We start from the raw sequence: 19,822 nt of genomic DNA, 5'->3' as shown, positions 1-19,822 counted from the left end.
GCTCAAAGATTACTTTTCATTGCAGCTATGGTTCTACGAGTACTTCCTAGGATTGGCACCTCGACGGCGTCGTGGAGCGGTTCATGACTTCCCTGTCAGGGCTAGCTGGCGTGACCGAGGAGAGTCATGAGTGGAGTCTGTCTCTGCGCTGCGCGGGCTGTTACGCCGAGACACCTCTTCTGTTGGCGTAAGAATTAGTTTTGTTGCCTGTTATTTTCTCTCTGACGTTATTTCCGGTGTTTCATGCTAACTTTTTATGGTTTTCAGGTTGCCATTGATATCCAGTATCGTCCTTGGGCCGGGATGACTAATTTTCCCGAGGCCTTGCATCTTTCAGCGCACCGCACCATTTTGGTTGGTACCGGACGCTTTGTTTGGTATTTGGGGGAGCGTGTCCTTCGTTAGCATAGCGGTGATCCCTTTGTGGTGCCCTCATCTCTACCAGAGTCGATGCTGGACTCGCGCTTGCTTAGGGAGTTGATAAACAGGGGAGAGCGCTACACTTTTCCCTAGCAGGAGCTTGTGCACATGGAGGGTGATTACGTGTAAGACTTGGTTCCCTCTCTGGCTCCTCCACCCCGCCTTCCTGAGGTATGATTTCTTTTGAGGATTTTGCTACTAGTCTCTGTTTAAATAGTCGAATAACTTGATTATTCAATCGTATTTTCAGACGACTGTTCGCCCTGTGGGGAGGATCGAGATTCTGCCTCAGTCTGTCCGCTACCCAGGGCCGATTGGTATTACTGAGGACCACATTGCTGACGCGCCAGAGGGTTACAGACAGGCGCCTGCCCGAGGTTTTTGAGTCGGTAAGTTTTTGATGCATTATTCATCCTTTTAACACCGCTTGTTACCGATTTTTCCTTGTTTTTTTTTCTCAGCCTAACCGCTCGGAGATGATGGGATTCATGAAGCTGGTTGACGCTCTGAAGTACTACATCATCAAGCTTCGGCGTGGTGCGAGTTGTCGGAGCAGTTCTAGCGATGTTCTTGAGGTATGCTCATTTTTTCCACTTCTACCATTTGTTTTATTTTTTATTTGTTGACGCCTTTTTATTTTGTATCTTTCAGGAGCAATGGAGGTCCCGCTCGCGCTCGAGGGATAGAGGCTCGGACGAGGAGGAGCTTGGTCGTGGTAGACGATCTTCTGCGTTCATCGGCATTCTCAGTCTCAGCGAGAGCCTTAGATTACTCAGCCGTTTCAGGAGGCTCAGTGGCAGCCTCAGTCTTCCCAGCGCTTTCAGGGTCAGAGTCAGGGGTAGCGGCAGTCGTTTTCACAGCCTTCACAGCCTGAGTTTAGGCCTGTTTTGACTCCCGTGGATCCTGGTTTATTTTCAGCTCCATCGTCTGGGATTCCTCCACCTGTATCGGGCTTGTTCTCAGTTCCGATGTATGGGACGATGCCTCCACTTACGATTCCCATGTCTTTGAGTCAGTCTACACCGTTTGCCAGTTGGACGGGTCCTGCCTTGAGTTTGACTGCTGCTGGAATCACAGGGACTAGTAGGGACACTACTCCCCGTACTCGGATGATGGCGGGACTCTTTAGCTCACCATTCCCGTATTCACAGGGTGGAGATGATACTGACCCTAACTCTTCTAGTTCTGAGACTTTAGACCGAGGGTCTTTATTTGTACATACTGTGATGACACTTGACGCTAATTATTTACTATGACTCATTTTGTATATTATTCACACTTTATGCATTTATTAGTGTGTGTTAGTGTGTGCTTGAGACTCATTGTGTGTGATCGTGTATTTATTAATGACGCGACAAAAAACGTAAGTGGAGTAAGTGGAGGGTACCGACCTTCCCGAAAAGAAAGAGAAATAAAAAGACAAGAAAAAATAAATAGAATAAACAAGTAAATATATAAATGAAAAAGAGAAGATAGAAATAAAAAGGATGAAATACTAAAGTAATGAATCAAAATAAATAATAAAAAAGAAATGATAAAAATAAATAAATAAAAATAAAAATAAAAATAATAATAAAAAAAAAGTTGAGAGTTTTATTAGGAATGAAACTCCCAGAAAACTGAAAAATAAATGGTGAAGATAAAATACTAAAAAAAATGCGGATAGGTACGGTAAAAGATAAAAAAAAGAAAACGCGTGGGGTGCCGCGACACGGCACTGCACACCGTGTCATGGCAAAAATTGTCGTGTCGCGGCAAAAATTCCCGTGACACGGTGGGATTCCCCGTGTCACGGTACCCGTATTCTACAAGGTGTGGTTTACGCGTACGAAAAGATAATTTCTGAGTAGTTCCGAGCGCTTTTGCTATAAAATAGGACCAGTATATTCATGATATGCATAATTACGAAACACAAAATAATTAGAATTTCATATTTCAATAATAATGTCTCAGAATTTTGATAATGCATTGCGCGACTGGTCTTATGCTTTGACCAATGCTGACAAAAGAGAGTTAGAATTGTTTCATGTCAGGGGTTTACTAGCGACCAATGCTTTGACCAATTTTGATAATACATTGCGCGACTGGTCTTATGCTTTGACCAATGCTTTGACCAATCTTGGTAATAATGTGGCGATTGAACATGATTTTCTTAGGGCAACATTAGACTATTGGAGTCCAGAAACACATTGTTTCAAATTTGATTACGATGAAATTTGTCCCCTGCCGGAGGAATTTGGTGCAATCTTTGGATTTCCTGCTAGAAATCTTATTGCCATGCCTACCCTACGTGAATATTTTTACCAAGATTTTGAACGCCATCTGAATCTAACAGTTCCAGATTTAAATAGAATTGTGTGTGGTAATGAGGTAGACTTAGAAAAACTTGCATCCCCTATGCCTACGTGCCTTGGAGAAATGTTTCGTGGCCTTGACGAAGCAAAAGCTGACCGGAAAGCCATCAGGAAGGGCTCTCTGGTATTGCTGCAGGTAAAAATACGCTTCGAGTAGCCCCCATAACACAAAACAGGCACCGTGTCACGGTGGCTGTCTGCCGTGACACGGTGAAGTCTGCCGTGTCACGGGGAATCTGCATTTTTTTTTTTTTACAGATTTGGTTGATGGAGCGTTTAGAATTATTTGTAGCCCCTGACGATGTTGAAAAATATGGCCCTAACGACCTAGTCCGCAGGAAAAAGAATTACTCTGTGAACATGTCGTTTGAAGACTGGAAAAATTTCTTTGCAAAGAGGGAATTTTCCATTCGTTGGGTGGTGCCTTGGTGGAGGCTTACTAGGATGGTTGGTACGAATGATACTCCATATTGCCGTGTTCCTAGTATCTCAAAATTGACTTTATATTGTCCTTCTCGACTGATGCGGCAGTATGGACTTGAACAAGTAGTTCCACGCTATAACGATAGTCCTCATGAAGTATCGTTGCATGAAAGTAACGTTCACAAGTACGAGAATTACTGGATTAGAAGACCTTTATGGACCGTTTCTGCAAGTGACCAAGCTCCTCCTCCTTTATCTAGTGCATACAGGGCATGGTTGAACCCTAGAAGTAGGAGGGAACGATTCGGATCACGCAAGTCTGATGTGAAGAGTCGTCTTGGAAACAAGAAAGCACCTCCTAAAGATCGTCTAGGTCCAAGAACACAAGGGATTGAGTTTAAGACTCCTATAATGCCGAAAAGGAAAAATTATGTGAAAGGGAAGGGTAAAGAGAAGATGGTCTATAGAGAGAAATAACCGAAGAATTTTAAGAAAGGTGAAAGGGATGAAAGTTCGACTAGGGGTGTGACGGTTCGGGCTACAAAGACACATTAATGGTGAAGGCCGACCTAATTGACAAAGAGAATGAGGTTCCTAAAGTGAAGAGGGATTAGATCAGTATTGCTTTGCTTTTTTGATTTATAATTTTTTATTTAAAATAAGGCGTATGATGCCAATATTGTAGTCACATTTATTTCAATAATAATAGCATATTTATTTTAGCCTTAAATAAAAAATTACAATGACTTTTTTTTTATTTTTTTTATTTATTTATCCGAGTCAAGGAGTCGGACGCAATGGAAGAATGAAAATAAAAACCTCGAACAAATAATGAATTCGCAAAGAATGAGTCACTAAAAAAATCGAAAAACTTGAAATTCCACCATGTCACGGTGAAAAATCCCGTGACACGTTGCAAATTCCCGCGTCACGGCAATATATATATATATATATATATATATATATATATATATATATATATATATATATATATATATATATATATATATTTTCAGGTCCACCGTGCCACCTTGGACTGTACCGTGACACGGTGGAATGTCCCGTGTTGCGGCAGAGATCCTTTTTTTTTTTTTTTTTCAGGTCCACCGTGCCACGGTGGACTGTACCGTGACGGTGGAATGTCCCGTGTCGTGGCAGAGATCTTTTTTTTTTTTTTTAGTCGTGACGCAATTCTGAACTAATGCGTATACTTGTTTGACAGAGAGAGGATTTTATTTTTTGAAGTGGCCGAGCCCCCTTGAGGGGTTGCCTACTTATCCTTAAAAAGGAATCAGGCCAAACGTAGCTCTATTGGGTCATGAACCCATGCGACTAGGCATAGAATTTCTTGAGTTGATCCAAGTTGGTTAAATTGTGGAAACCGTTACCGTCCATGTCTACCAATTGCGCCGCTTCGCCAGACAAGATGGCTTTAACAATGTACGGGCCTGACCAATTTAGGTCTGAATTTTCCTCTTGGATCTAACACATTTTTACGAAGTGCCTTAAGCACCAGGTCACCCTCTTTGATGTTCCTAGTCTTGACTTTTTTATTAAAATGTCGCGCCATACGCGGTTGGTAGGTTTGGACATGATGCAAAGCTGCCAAGCGTTTTTCATCAAGTAATACCAGTTCATCATATCTTGCTCTAATCCAATCGACTTCATCTAGTTGGCTTTCCAATGCGATTCGAAGAGAAGGGATTTCGAGTTCAATTGGTTGTACAGCTTTAACTCCATAGACTAAAGAGAAAGGGGTAGCCCCCGTTGATGTACGAACAGAGGTTCAATATCCCCAAAGGGCGAAATGTAGCTTACTTGGCCAATCCTTGTAATTTTCTGTCGTCTTTTCGATGATAGTTTTCACATTTTTGTTGGCCGATTCGACCGCACCATTTGTTTGTGGTCTGTAAGGTGATGATCTGTGATGCTTGATATGATAATTCTGTAATAATTCTGCGCATTCGGCTTGGAAATGCGTTCCATTATCGCTGATCATCTCATGTGGTACCCCAAAGCGGCATATGATATTTTTCTCAATGAATTGAGCTACGTATTTTGCCGTCAGCTTAGCATATGAGGCAGCTTCGACCCATTTGGTGAAATAGTCGTTCGCTACGAGGATGAATTCGTGCCCCCCATTGTCCTGGTGGTGTTATTTCTCCAATGATGTCGATGCCCCACGTGGAGAAATGCCATGGAGAAGTATATGTGTAGAGAAGCGAAGGTGGAACATGCTGTAAATTTGCGTAGACTTGACACTTCATACATTTCTTGACGTATTCGTGACAATCTCTCTCCATAGTAGTCCAATAATAACCTTGTCGTTGAATCTTTTGGACTAACATCTTTGCATTCATGTGCGTTCCACATATACCGGCATGGAGGTTTTCCATGGTTCTGTGTGCTTCTTTCTTGGCTATGCATAAGAGATTTCTCCCCATTGCAGTCCTCTTGTGGAGTTCTCCCCTGATGAGCACATACTGTGAGGCTAGGAGCCTCAAAGCACGGCGTGCCCTTTTATCAGTATTGGGAGGGTATTCATCTCTTGTCACATAGTTAAGGATATCTGTATACCATGGCTCTTCATCTTCTTATTGTGGTTCTTGTTCATCGTCGAGTGCGTGAACATAAGCCGGCTCATATCTTCTTTCTATGGTCAACGACATTCTTATTGTATCCGTTGGAATTCGCACCATTGATGCTAATTTAGCTAGTGCGTCGGTGAATTGGTTTTCTTCTCTCGGAAAATACGTATATTCCACTTCATCTAGTTGATCCGTGAGAGTTTCTAAATGAGCTTGATACGTAGCTGTAGACACCCATTTGTTTCTCCCCAAAACCAAACCCAGTGATGAGTACCTTTCACGTCGAATCATAATCGAATGAAACGAAAGTGTGGAAAGGTCTAGTGTTGCGGAAAGTTTTATTTTCTTTTCTCTTCTCTCTGTTTTTGAAAACTTATTTTAAGAAAACAGCCAATCCAGTTTGGTTGGTCCATGATATGGGTCCAATATTAGTGTAGTTGGATGGGGTTTGAAAAGACCTTTCCAACGATATATTATAAGCCCAATTCCGATGAATATTGAGGAAGTTATGGCCAATTTACCAAACTGGACCTGGTTTGATCTTTATGTACGACCCAATGATCTAGGGGAGGGCCTAATATGATTTATCATTCCTAATGCAATTAGGAATGGTTTTAGTCTTCTAGATTCTTCTAGAAGGTTCTTTTCATTCCTAATCCAATTAGCATTGATAAATTGACTTTTGTTGACTTTTCAGAGTTTTAATCAAAATCAAATAACATTTTTTAGGAAATTATATTATTTTATCCTCTAGTACGGTAAACTTATCGGATTTTCGAAAACGCGTTGGAATTAGGCTTGGCGCGTAACCCCAGGCCTAGGCGTCTGGAACCAGGCCTGGCGCTAGCCATTGGCGCCTGGCGCTAGTGGTGGTGTCTGGCGCCAGCTAGCCAGGGTTTGCGCCAGTTCTGTTTTCTGAGCGTCAGACTCTGTTTTGTTAATTTATCTTTTTGGCTGATTTTCTCTATAAATATCGTATTGAAAACTCCGTTTTCATTCACCAATTCTCACCAATCGTTTTCAATCATCAACAATCATTAATTCTTTAGCATTCTCTAAAATCATTCATCTCTCTTAAAACATTCAATTATTTCTTTCTAAACCTTTGCTTTTTCATACAAAATTCCGCATTCACAAGATCTAGAAACACCTAGCCATATTCGAAGTTGCCTTCGCCCTAGACGTGAAAGGTTTAATTTTTGAGGGTTTGGTCCCAAATCTCTATTTCAATTATTTAATTTAATTGTTTTGTTTAATTTTTCCTTGAAGTTACTAACGTGTGTATTTTGTTATTAGAAAGAGATACGAGGCATCAAAGTAAGTGCTTTAATGGTTTTATTGATGTTATGATCATGTTTACATTGTTATTATGATATTCCTAGTATCATGTCTAGGGTAATTTTAATATTAAATATGATTGTTGCGATGCTTCCTACGTTCTTCCTAATATTTATGATTGTTAGTATCATGTAAGGGTTAAACATTTGACTTTTATTGCTTAGTGACATGCTAGGGTTTGTTATTAATCTTGTTAGTATCATGCCTAGGATCTTGCAATTATTATGCTTTAATATTAACATGATTATGATTATGATTATGATTATAATTGTTATAATTTATGATGATTATGAATATTATTATTATTATTATTTTGATGATGATTATTTTATTTATGATTATTATTATTATGATTATTGTAATTATTATTCATGATATTATGATTTTATTATTATGTTGCTTGATACATTATTCATTGTTATTGCTTGATCACGCCTTTTATTGCATGTTTAAAGGGAATTTGTACTTGTAATCACGCTTAATAAGATATTAATAATCTTGTTTAGGTTTAATTTGATTATAATTTAAGTGATCGCCAATAATAGTTTATTTGTGCATTAATATTCAACCAACATAGATAAACAGGTTTAGGGTTAATCCTATTGATTGCATGTTAATTAAAAAGCGCACATGAATACGATCAGAATAAAGTAGAGGCCTATTATTAGGGAAGATTCAATCTCTTTTAGGTTGGATTTGTACCTTCATCCCCGAACCCTTATTTGGTTCTAGACCTTATGGAGTTGACGATCTCTTGGATCGTTAAGGGGTGTAACCTTCACCCTGTGAACGGTTTACAAGTTCCTAAAACTTGTTGGCGACTATTTTGCTCTATCTTTTTCCCTTTTGGACGCCACCGTACTTTAGTGTATGATCACAGTGGGGTTCAAGCAATGGGGTTAAAGCTTGAAATTATTCCCTACAGTAGCGAGACTTTCACTTCTCACTTTCCATCTCTTAGAGATTTGGTTAATGATTAGTGAAGAATCACCGTAGATTATGAGTTTCTTAATTCCCAAGGCGACATCTGTTTCTAATCCCAAAATACATGCTTCATATTCTGCGGCATTGTTGGTGAAATCAAAGTCGAGCTTCATGGAAATTGGGATACAAGCCAGACTCCTACACCACATCCTTTTTGGTTTGAAGCTCCATCGAAATAGAGTGTCCAACTATCATCTTCGGTCATGAGTAAATCTTCGTTAGGGAAATCGTACTCATCTTCTTCTTTCTCAACTTCTTCTAGCGGAAAGTCTGCTAAGAAGTCAAAAACCGCAGAACCTTTGATGGCTTTTTGTGGTAAAAATTTCAAGTCAAACTGAGCAAGATTGACTATCCACCTTGATAATCTGCCATTGAGTGTTGCTTTTTCGAACAAGTATTTGAGAGGATCCATCTTGGACACGACATGCACTGTATGAGTGAGCATGTAATGTCTTAGTTTCTGTGCGGCCCATACAAGTGCGAGACACAATTTTTCAAGTGGTGTGTATCGTGTCTCATATCCTTGAAGCTTCTTACTCAAGTAGTAGATTGCATTCTCCTTGCTTTCAATCTCTTGTGCTAGCACTGCCCCCATCGTTTCTCTTGTGACCGTAAGGTAGAGTCGAAGAGGAAAGTCAGGTATTGCTGGCGCTAGCACGGGTGGGTTTGCCAGGTACTCTTTGATTTTGTCGAAAGCTTTTTGGCAATCGTCATCCCATGTGTCTGGGACATTTTTCTTAAGCTTCTTGAATATAGGTTCACATATCGCTATGAGCTTTGATATGAACCTACTTATATATTGCAACCTTCCAATGAAACCTCGAATCTCCTTCTCATTCTTGGGCGGTGGCATGGCCATGATCGCCTTTATTTTTGTTGGATCTATTTCAATCCCTCGAGAACTGATCACATATCCAAGTAATTTTCCTAACGTGACTCCGAATGCACACTTTGCTGGATTTAATTTCATGTTGTACTTGCGGAGTATTTCAAAGAACTTGCAAAGTGCAATGATATGGCCTAGGCGATCTCTGGACTTAACGATCATATCATCGTCATAGACCTCCACCTCTTTGTGCATCATGTCGTGTAACAATGCTGTAGCTGCTCTTTGGTAGGTGGCACCCGCGTTTTTTAACCCGAAGGGCATTACCGTATAGCAATATGTACCCCATTGTGTGATGAATGTGGTTTTCTCCATATCTTCTTCAGCCATCAATACTTGATTATATCCGGCGTAACCGTCCATGAATGATAGGAGTGCATGGTTTGCTGTGTTATCGACCAGAATGTCAATGTGAGGTAGAGGGAACCCATCTTTTAGGCTTGCTTTATTGAGATCCCTGTAATCAACACACATTCTGACCCTTCCATCCTTCTTTGGAACTGGAACCACATTTGCTATCCATTTTGGATACTTGGGTACTCTGATGAAACCTGCGGCCAACTGCTTCCTGATTTCTTCTTTGATTTTGAGAGCCACATCCGGTTTCATACGGCGCATCTTTTGTTTGACAGGCTTCATACATGGAATAAGTGGTATCGTATGCTGAGCTATACCCATGTCAATTCCTGGCATATCTTGGTATGACCAAGAAAATACATCAACAAATTCACTAAGCAAGTTAATTAGCTCTTTGCGTTCATCTTGACTTAGTGTTAATCCAATTTTTACTTCTTTAACAGTCGTATCATTGGAAATGTTAACTGTTTCTGTATCTTCAATAACTGCTATTTTATTTTCGTGTTCTTCCATTGCTTTTATTATTTCTTTGTCATTTTTATCATTAGCAAAGCAATATTGATCAGGGTTAGGGGAATGACACGCATCGTAAGCAAAGGTACTCACTTTATTGAATTCATTGGCTAATACATCAAGAGGGGCAAGGTCAGCTGTGACCTCACCGGGACTAGAAAGAGATGACTCAACAAGAGACTCAGGATTGAACTCAATAGCAGAAAGAGGGTCGGCCTCAGACTCTAAGGAATCGTCTACAGACTTAGACTCAGACTCGGACTCGAACCCAGATGACTCCGACTAATCAAACATAAGGCCTTTGCCAGCGGTTATTTCCAACTCCTCTCCGCTTGGTGTAGTGATCCTCAATGTCTTGCGCCATCCCCTTGAAATATTATCAGCTTGGACGATTAACTCGGAGGGGTCAAAATCCTTCTTTGCTACAACAGCTTGAACGAGCTCGGAATTATCAATGCAGACGGGCTTAGATTCATTCTTCTCCATTCCAAAAAGAAGGTTAATGCCTAGATCATCAGAGCTTGGGCTAGCTGGTTTCTCATTTGTGTAGAGCTCTTCGTCTTCATCAAGAAAGTCACAATCGAGGAACATCTCGAACCCTGGTTCACACTTCCCATCGTAGACGAATGGCTCAGGGAATTCATAGCATGGGAAGTCTTCCCCTTCTTTGATGTACTGGCCATTGAGGGTTAATGGATATGGATCCATGGCCATTTCCGTCTTCATGATTCGAGCGTTGTTGCGAGCCTTCATCTTCAAGAGATCTTGTTTCACATCTTTTTTTGTTGGCTTGAATCCCAAGCAAAAAGTATCCTTTTTTACTGCACCAGGATGGGCCTAAAGTTCGGCCATTTTCTTTTGGAGTCCGAGGGTCATTCCAGGGAAATGCCCTTGCTTCCTCAGAATGGCATTAATATTGGTGTTTGAATAGGGATCGAAGTCGAGATGGCACTTTTCCTCCTCTTCAATCATGAGAACATCATCTAGTGAAAACCCCCAAAGATCTTCATCTTCTTCGTCATGTTCCACATGGATGATAGGAGTGTCGATAACTTGAATGCGCATAGGAGAAGCATCAATAGTAATTGGAACCCCTCTAACAATGGCTTTCACTTTCTGGTGCAGCGATGATGGAATCGCCTTTAGCTCATGAAGCCAAGGGCTTCCTAACAACAGATTGAAAGAGGCCTTAATGTCCACCACCTGAAATTTGGTGCAACGTTCAATGGCCCCAGTAGCTATGTTGAGTATGATAGTACCCAAGGCTTGACGGCGAGATTATCATAAGCTCGAATCCCTTGAGTAGAGGGAGTCTGTTCTTCATTCTTTATGCCCAACTTCTTTGCAGTGCGGAGTGGGCATACATTGATTGCAGAGCCGTTATCAACCAGGCTCATAGGAACATTCATCTGCCTACACACCACAGTGAGGTGTAAGGCCTTATTATGTTGATCCCCTTTCGGGGGCAGATCCTTGTCAGAAAACGAAATCAGATTGCTAGTACTTGGCAATTCTTTAGTGAGAAAGTTGACCAGTCCTTGAGGAGTCATGTCATCATCAACTCCTATTTTCACCAGAGCATTCATCACAGCCTTTCGATGCTCGTGGGAGGTGGCCAAAAGCTTCCATACATTCATCTCCACCTTGGTCTTTTGCAATTGTTTGACCACATCGTTGTTCACAGGGTCGATGGGATCAACTATCGGATGTGATTGTGGCGGAGGTGGAGGTGGACTAGGTTGTTACCGTCCACTTCTGTTGAGAACCTTGACCTCAAAGTATCCCCAAACATCTTCACTCTTGCCAAGAGATGAATAGGCTATATCCTTGAGATAGACGTTTTCATAGTCACTATCCAAAATTCCATTCACTTCTTCAGAACTCGAGACAAATACAACTTCTGGCAGAGGTTCATTCATAGGTTGAAGGAGTATTGACGGATCAAAGGAGACTTCATCTCCCATGATAGCCAAAGCATTAGAAAGAGGACCTGTTTGAATGTTAGGCTTCTTGCCCCCTGGTGGGACAGGAAGTTGATTAGCATCAATTAGGTCTTGGATTGCATCCTTCAACCTCCAACACTTCTCAGTATTATGACCCTTGCCTTGATGAAACTTGCAATAAGAATTGGGATCATAGCTAGCGGTCCTATTCTCTAGTCGAGGGTCTAGAAATGGTCCAATTGGCATAATCAATCCTTGACCATGTAAACGGTCATAAGTAGCATCATAAGTCATTCCCAAAGGCGTGTAAAGCCTCCTTTGCCTTTGGAATCTTTGAGGAGGAGCATTAAGGGCCAGCACATCATTGATATTGATATTGTTGGTAGCATTATTGGGCTTGGAAGACGAAGAAGAAGGAGTGTCGTTCTTCTTGTTTTTCCAAGTGTTGTTTGTTTTGGGGTTTTCTGATGTCCTGCGGGAGAGTTACAATTCCGAGACTGGAACCGGACGCCTGTACCTGCAAAACAAACGGATGCTCCGGATGATTGGAGATCCGCCTCCGACGGTCAAGTTAGTACTTGATTAAGGAGTAATTAATGCGGAAATTAAAGTGATTGGGTCTCTCTAGGTGAGAGAGTTTAATGTGTGTAATCTGTGTTCCCTCTCTTAAAGAGGATTAAGGGAGGTATTTATAACCTCGGGAAACGTGCCAATCTAGGTTTAGGTTAACCTTGGGCTGATTGGGCTTCCCTCGGAAGTTGGGCCTTGGTGACCAGTTATCCCAGGTGTCATGGGAAGGACACGTGTCGTGTCGTAATTGGTCCATAGTGGACGGATCATTGCTTGACACGTGGCAGGCTTCTATTGGCCCATGTGACGGACACATGGCGGAACCTGATTGGTCCACTTGTCAGATGGTGATTGGTGGGAAAAATCTCCTAATCATTTGCCCCTCACAGGTGGCACGTGACTGGTCGCGTGTTATTTGTGACAGGTATCACCCTGTAACAGGCGACGACCTGCTACAGGTGTCACTCGGCGAGAGGCCGAGAGATTCTCCTGCCAAAATTTTGAATTCTGGAAGTGACCCTTTGCCTTCTCACTTCGCCTATATAAAGGAGTGTTGACTTCGGTCATTTTCACACTTGAAAACTTTGTGAGAGAACATTCGGACCCCTGAACTTGCTCTGACATTTTGGACCCTTTCTGCCTACCGCCTGCTCTGACAAGCCGACTGCAAAGGATTTTCAGAACTTCATCAATCGTCACTCGTTCAGGTAACCGTCGGTTCTCTTACTCTTAATTTTCTCTTTACTTTATTCTTTTTTGAAATGGCACCACGGAAGCACACGACACGACCTAGGTTAGTGATCAGCCGGTCACCGGGGACGGCTGAATCTAGGACTAGGAGTGCCGCCTGCCCTTTTCTGGACCCATCTTTGCCCTTTATACAAAGTCCGACTATATCTGTGTCTATGCAGAGCATGATGGCTAGAACAAAAAAGACTGCCAGGATCTCAAACTCAGACGGCTCCTCCCACAGGGTGCCGATTAGTGAAACATCTTACCAGGCGCCAGATGTAGAAGTGAAACAAAGCGGCTTGAAAGCCGGAAGTTCTGAGGGAGGAGTCAAAGTGACCCCTTCCCATTTTACAGTTGACAATTCTACATTCTCTCCCGCTCCTTTTAAAGGAGAGGAGACGGGCCCCTCTAGGAGAGGGGAGGAGTCGTCCTCTTCGGACTCGTCAGAGGACGATTCCGAGTCTAGCTCTTCTGGCCATGCTTCTCTGGACACAGAAGAGAAAAACAGTCGCCTACAAGAGGCGAGGCTTTCTCACGCAGTTGAGAAGGGGGACGATTGGGCGGAGCCATTCGCCTCTCACCGAGAGCAAAATACCCCCTACTACTGCACGGTACCTCGGGGCCGGATCACAGCCATGCAAGAGAAAGTGGAGAGCTTTATCGCAAACCACACAATGGGCCCCGGCTTTTTAGTGTTCGTGCCGGATCCAGAAGATACAGTCGTCTGGCCGGCTGGTACTAGTTATGATGGCGCCTGCTTTGGCTGCTACGAGGCGGCCATCAAGGCTGGGCTGTGCTTCCCACTACATCCGGGAGTTCAGCGGATCTTGGATGGGTATGAGTTTGGGTTATGACAGTTAGCCCCGAACTCCTGGGTCAACGTACTCGGCTATGTGGCCGGGTGCAAACTGCACGGGGTGAAGCCGAACTTCGAGGCTTTCGCCCACATGAACTACCTCAGCCGAACCCCTAAGGCAGGCGGTACCGGCTGGTATCAATTGACGAGCCACAGGGGCTACCTCATGACGAGAGGTAAAGAAAACAAATGGAAGGACTGGCGGAGCATCTTCCTTATTATTGAGAGTTCAGACACAGAGCTGAACAAGCGCTTCAACAGGTGGAACAGGAATCCGCCCCTTCTTGCAGGCGGCCGCAGCATGCCGTCTGTTCCCCCAAGGCTAAAAAAGAGATCCTAGATAAAGGACTCTTCAAAGTAGAGTCGAAGGTGAACTCTACTTCAGGGGTACGAGAGCAAGTACCCCTGCACTGCGTCCCGAGCTTCAAATGGCTCTACGACGAGTACTTTTTGGCCTCCTGTGGCCTCAGTAGTCGGTGCTCAAGAGGTAGCCGGCCTGTCGAATACTCTATTGTTCCATGCATTTCGTGTTATGACTTTTATTAACTTTGCTATTTGTTTTTGCAGCGGACGCCATGAGAAAAATTACCGCCTCCAAGACTGCGGCGGCCATGTTGCGGGCCTCCATCATGCAACAATCTTCAATCGACTCCCCCAACAAGGGGGCACCCCTGGTGGGCTTCGAACCTTTCACCCTCTTTTTGGAGTTGTGTTTATGCATATACTGACTCTTTTCTTCTTTTTTAGACGGGCGCTCCAAGAGCTTCTTCTTCCCAACAACCGGACCCCAAGGCCCGGAGGACGACTGTTGCGAGCTCTCCTGGTTCTGCCAGGAAACATGTGGCGGCTGAGAAGCAGCCGGCCACTTCTTCTAAAACTCCAGCTGGGCCACCTAGAAGTATGAAATTATCCTTGTAAATTTTAGACTTGCTCCCTTCTTTACTAGGTCTAATCCGTTTGTTTATACTTGATGCAGCCGGCCCTCAGGAGCCTGACTTGGTCGAGGTGGCCAAGTCTATGATCAAGGTCGTTCCTCCAGCTGAAAGGGAGGCGGTCAGGGGTGTCGGCACCCTTGACCTAGACGGGATTGCAGGGGTCCTTGCTGAGGTATACTTAGCATATTTTTGAGTATTTGAATTCCAGGACGCCTGTTTTCTTTTTTGTTTGGAAACTGACGCCTGTTCCCCTTTTTACTTAGGCCCTGCTCCGAGTGAACGGCCTTCGCAAGCCGCTTGACCGGAAGAACAAAGAGGTAAAGGCTGCAAAAGCTTTGGCCGCCTCTGACTGTGATAAGGCAATGTTTCAAATTGCCCAAAATGAAGTTCTGACCATTAATATTCTTTATTATCAGGCGCAGGCTATCGCCGCTATCCGGGCTCAGTAAGAGGCGGCCCAGAAGAGGAATAGCGAGCTGGAGGCGACCATCAACAACCTCAAGGCCGAGCTGAGACCTCTTCGCCAAAAGATGTCCTCATACGAAACCTTGGAGAAATCCTTGGCGAGCGTAAAGGTACGCCTGGTGACCCAGGAGAAGAGTCTTACTCAGGAGCTCTCGGAAAAGGCCGAGCAAGAAAAGAAAGAGCTGGTCCGGGAGATGATGGAAGACTCTGCTCAAATCCAGCGCATGACTTGGGGCCGCCTCTTCCCCAATGCCGACTTTACCTCATGGGAAAAAACGTACCGCCAGTGTTCTGATAGATATAATCAAGAGATCCTGGCGGCTGCTGAGGAAGAGGCGTTGGAGGAAGAGGAGCAGCCGGTAGTGGCGCTTGTGCCGCTTGGGGGTAATGCATCAAAGAAGGATGCAGCTGAAGCCGAGTCCAGCAAGAAGAGTGCTGACCAGGCGGCAGCTGCTAATATTGAAGATCTGCCCCCTTCTTAAGCTTTATGTCTTCTTTCCACGGCCTGCGTGCCGTTTGTTTGTATTTACCCGGCCAGGGGGCCGGGGCTCTGAATATGTTGCCAGTCTTTAATGACCGGCTTCTTTAATGAATTTTTTTGTTTTGCTTCAAATTTGTTCAAGTATTGAATTATTCTGATATCCAATTGTACACTATACCGACTGTTTTACATGGTCGATAGTTGCAGATAGGTACGGATAGTTAGTTACGCCGCCTATGCCCCTGGACGACTGGTTGTCTGTTTCCAGGCTAGACGATTAGTCGGCCATTTATTCAATCGGTATTCGAACCATTTTAAAGACTGGATCCCCTTTAGGCAGGCGGTCCTGTCCTTTGTAAAATTAACCAAGTAGGAAAGTGGTTCCTACTTGTCATGTTTTTAGGCTAGAGACTTTAGGCCGTCTGGGCCGACTGTATGAACACCTTTTTAGTTTCAAAATAAAATTTTTAGGGAGTGACCAAGTAAACATGATTGTTACCTAATCGCCAAGTAACTGAGTAGTAGAGGTATCAAGCGGTGGGTACCGGTTGTTCCCCTTTATTCGCCAATGTTTTTTGGCTTTTAACTCATAGGTTGTTAACTTAGCAGGAGTAGTGGTTGAGAGCCCCTGTTTGCTAAAAACAGGCGGACGACTCATACCTTTTAGGCTCCATACTAAGTTTGAGAGAGTGACTATGAGTTAACTTTGGTGTTACTCAGTCGCCGTCACTCCTGCTTGAGTAGTAAAGGTACCAGGCGGCGGAGGCCGGCTGAACCTTTTGATTCGCCAATGTTTGTTGGCTATTAACTCAAGAGGTACCCCCTGCATTTATCCCAAGTAATACAGGCGGTCATCTGACTCAGATGCCAACTGCTACCACTGGTTTGGTTAGTGATAGAGTTATCCTTGTCTCAAAAACGGCTACGTGGTTACCCTTGGGGACAGTCGTATAGGTGCCGTGTAATTAGTTTATAGAGCAATGTTCCACCCAAAAGGGAGCTGCTCTCTGCGACGAATTTCATCCGGAGGGATGCCGCCGGACGCCTGCTATGATGTTGGGACAGGTCGAATTAGTTTAAAGATTGGATCAGTTGGCTTGGCGCCTAGACTGATCATTCGGCTTGTGGAATTGGTTAGTTCTTGGTGAACGTAGGTGCTAAGTAAGAGGAGGGTGGCTGTGTGCTTTGGAACCAGTCGGCCCTCTTCTATGGAGAGTAGCCGACTATATGTCCAGACGGCATGCCCCTATGGTGATAGAGTAAAATATTCAATGGAGAGTAGCCGACTGTAAAGGTACAGGCGGCATGCCCCTCTGAAGATAGAGTAAAATACTTAATGGAGAGTAGCCGACTGTAAAGGTACATACGGCATGCCCCTCCGATGATAAAGTGAAATACTCAATGGAGAGTAGCCGACTGTTTGTTAGTAGGCGTGCCCCTCTTAGTACTAAATTGAATATTAAGTATGCAAACTTTTATTAAGTAGCCCTTGACTATTTACATCATTCAAAAGAAATATTTCTTAAGATTATCTACATTCCAAGTTCGAGGCAACGGTTGTCCGTCTGGTGTTCCCAGACGGTAGGTACCGTCCCTGACCTCTTCACAGATTGGGTAGGGTCCTTCCTAGTTGGGAGTTAGTTTGCCAGACTCATTAGCCCTTCCAACTGCTTCCATTTTTCTAAGTACAAAGTCCCCCACTTTGAGTGGACGCCTGTGTACTTTTTTGTTATATGATCTAGTCATTCTCAGGCGGTAAATTTCATGGCGCAAGACATCATTGCCCCTTCTTTCAGGAAGTGAGTCTAATGCCAGGCGCATGGCTTCCCAGTTTGCCTCTTCGTCATATAACATTACTCGAAGAGTCGGCTCGTAGTGTTCTATTGGAAGAACATCTTCCGCACCATAATTTAGGAGGAATGGAGTTTCTCCAGTCGCCCCTTTTTCAGTCGTCCTAATGGCCCAGAGAACATGTGGTAATTCATCCGCCCATAGGCCGCCTGCTCGTTCAATCTTTTTCTTGAGACCGTTTGAGATGATTTTATTAAAGGCTTCTACCTGGCCGTTTGCTTGTGGACGGCCGACAGATGCAAAGTAGTGTGCAATTCCTTGGTCACCCAACCAGCTTTTGAGAACAGGCGTCTCAAATTGGGGACCATTATCAAAAACCATAGACATGGGAACCCCGAACCGAGTGATGACATTTTTCCAAATGAATGAAATTACATCCTTCGTCTTGATTCCCTTTACAGGCTCCGCCTCTACCCATTTAGTGAAGTAGTCAACGACAACAAGTATGTACCTCCTTCCGCCTGTAGCAGGCGTATATGGACCCAGAATATCCATGCCCCACTTAGAAAACGGTAGTGGGCTATGAATGGTAGTGAGGTCAGTAGCCGGACGGTGAATTAGCTTGCTAAACCTTTGGCACTTGTCACATTTTTTCACCATCTCCATTGCATCTGCTTCTAAAGTAGGCCAAAAGTAGCCCTGCCGCCTTGCCCGTTGAGCAACCGTCCTACCGCCTATATGGGACGCACAGTAACCAGAGTGAAGATCGTCTAGTATCTCTCGTCCCTTTTCTGGAGTAACACACTTTAAGAAGGGTTGAAGGTACCCCCTTTTGTGAAGTTCTCCCTTTATTATTTCAAAACTGGTTGCTCGTTTTTTCAGTGCTGCCGCCTGTTGATGATCATCCGGCAGGGTACCGTTTGTCAGATATGCCCTGATTGGATCCATCCAGGTTGAGCTTCTGTCTAGGATTCCAATAGGGTCTTCCTCGATGCTTCTCTTCTCCATTACTTCCCAAAAAATAGTTCGAGGAGTATCACAGGAGGCGGATGATGCTAATTTTGACAGTGCATCCGCCTGGTTGTTTTCTGATCTCGGCACTTGGGTCAGATGGAAATCCTCAAGGGAGCCGACTGCTTGTCGGACCGCCTGTAAATACTTGATCATGGCCGGATGGGTTGCTTCGTATTCGCCATTGTACTGACTCACTATCAATTGTGAATCGGAACAGGCGTCTATTTTTCTTGCCCCTGCCGCCTTGCACATGCGGATTCCGGCTAGTAAAGCTTCATATTCTGCCTCATTGTTTGAGGCCTGAAAACTGAAGCGTAGAGCATACTCGTACCTGTCGCCCTCTGGCGATTGACATATGACGCCTGCTCCACAACCATTTGAAGTAGAGCTTCCGTCCACATATACCTTCCAGACCTGGTCTGTAACTTGTGAGTCAGGAGGACGAGTCATCTCAACAATAAAGTAAGCAAAGGCTTGCCCCTTCACTGCTTTTCTAGGCTCGAAAGTAACTTCGAGGCTCTGTATTTCTATGGCCCATTTGATCATTCGGCCTGACGACTCCATGATGGTCAGTGGCCGCTTGATAGGTTGGTCTGTATACACGACGACTGCATGTGCCAAAAAGTAGGGCTTCAATTTTTTAACAGCCATGAAGAGTGCAAGACCAAATTTCTCCACTAAGGGATACCTCAACTCGGCATTTTTCAGTACATGACTGACAAAGTAGACCGGGAGCTGACAGCCGTCTCTTTCAGCAAGGAGAACAGCGCTTAACGCATGATCAGAGACGGCCAGGTACATGTAGAGTACTTCTTTGGGCAAAGGGCTGACCAGCCTCGGCAAGGAATGCAAGTGAACTTTCAATTTCTGGAAGGCCGCCTCAGCATCCGGCCCCAATTCAAACCTTGCCTTTTTCTTAATTGCTTGGAAAAAGTATAGGCATTTGTCGCCTGATCGGCTTAGAAATCTTCCCAAGGCCGCCAGACAACCTGTTAACTTCTGAACGGATGGTACGAGGCGACTGCATGTCGATGACCGCCTGCACCTTCTCAGGGTTCGCCTCTATTCCTCTCTGATTGATAAGGAATCCGAGAAATTTCCCAGACTCAACTCCAAAGACACATTTCTTGGGATTGAGCATGACATGGTGCCGCCTGAGTGTGGCGAAAGTT

Source organism: Chenopodium quinoa, unplaced genomic scaffold (genome assembly GCF_001683475.1).
Source record: "Chenopodium quinoa cultivar QQ74 unplaced genomic scaffold, ASM168347v1, whole genome shotgun sequence".
Taxonomy (NCBI): Eukaryota; Viridiplantae; Streptophyta; class Magnoliopsida; order Caryophyllales; family Amaranthaceae; genus Chenopodium; species Chenopodium quinoa.
Note: the sequence above shows the minus strand (reverse complement) of the source record.